Genomic DNA, 1558 nt, shown 5'->3' with positions numbered 1-1558 from the left:
ACACACACACACACACACACACACACACACACACACACACACACACACACACACACACACACACACACATTCTTCTATCCTCATGGGGACTTTGCATTGACTTCCATTCATTCACTGGACATTTCTACAGCCTAACCCTGGCCCTTTACTCTAAAGCTAACCTCACAGGTACATACCTGACCCTAAAACTAATCTAAACTTAGTTCACATCTTAGTCTTAAACCTAACCTCTGACCAATCAGTCAATCAATCAATCAATCAATCAATCAATCAATCAATCAACCAACCAACCAACCAACCACATCTGTAGTGTGAAGCACTTTGAGTGTCCTGGATGGATAGAAAAGCACCATATAAGTACAGTCCATTTACCATTTACCAACCAACCAAGTTTATTTGTATAGCACATTTRAGCAACAAGGCAGTTCAAAGTGCTTTACATCATAAAAACACAAATACACAAAGTAATACAACATACAGTTAACAACTGAACCATTACAGTTTGCAAGGTGCCATCTTTACACATCAAAATGTTGATTAATACTTCATTTATAATGTTTCATAAACAACTCTAAACAGGTGGGTTTTCAGTCTTGYTTTAAAGGAACTCAGAGTTTCAGCTGTTTTACAATTTTCTGGGAGTTTAATCCAGATTTGCTGTGCATGGAAGCTGATTGCTGSTTCTCCATGTTTGGTTCTGGGGARACAGAACAGAACCAGAAGACCTGAGGGGTTTGGAAGTTTGATACAACAGCAGCAGAATTTCCCCCAGTGCGGACCGGGCTTTCGTCCCAACAAGGAACAGTGGGTCCTCATCAGGCTGTGTGRACTAACTAGGACAATGGTCTAAAATTGTCAGTGTGCAGAGGGGATGTGTTTCGGTTCTGTATGGAGCCAGGTTACAGCACTCTGATGGCTTTATGTTCTGTGCATGGAGGACTGGGACGACAACTGTGGAGTGTCAGACAGGTGGTGGTTCCCATTTTTAAAAAGGAGACTGGAGAGTGTGTTCTAACTATCATGGGAACACATTTCTCACCCTCCCAGGGAAAGTTTACTCCAGTGTTGGAAGGGGGGCTCTGATCGATTCAAACCTCAGGTTCAAGATGAGCAGCGTGGCTTTAGTCCTGCTCCTGGAACAGTGGACCAGATCTTTACCCTTGCAGAGCTGCTAAGGGGGCTGTGGGAGTTTGTCTCTCTGGTCTACATGTGTTTTGTAGACTTGGAGAAGGTTATGACCGTGTTCCTGAAGGCTGGTTCTGTTGTGGGATCAACTGTGGAATCTCTGGAGATGATGGTGCAAAGAAGGATTTTACATAAAATCAAGAACATTGTGGACAACCCTGACCATCCTCTTCATCAGACTGTCATAGAAAGACAATCTTCAGTTGGAGGCTTCTTCAGTTTGGTTGTAATACAGACCACTACAGAAGATCTTTCCTGCCCACAGCCATCAGCATCTACAATAAGTCTTTAGTTAAATGAGTTACAACAACACCTAATTTCTGTTTGGGATCAATAAAATATTTTTGAATTGAATCGAAACCCACAAACAATG

Source organism: Austrofundulus limnaeus, unplaced genomic scaffold (assembly GCF_001266775.1).
Source record: "Austrofundulus limnaeus strain Quisiro unplaced genomic scaffold, Austrofundulus_limnaeus-1.0 Scaffold1368, whole genome shotgun sequence".
In the NCBI taxonomy this organism is placed as follows: domain Eukaryota; kingdom Metazoa; phylum Chordata; class Actinopteri; order Cyprinodontiformes; family Rivulidae; genus Austrofundulus; species Austrofundulus limnaeus.
The sequence above is the reverse complement of the archived record's forward strand: the minus strand, read 5'-3'. Positions refer to the sequence as shown.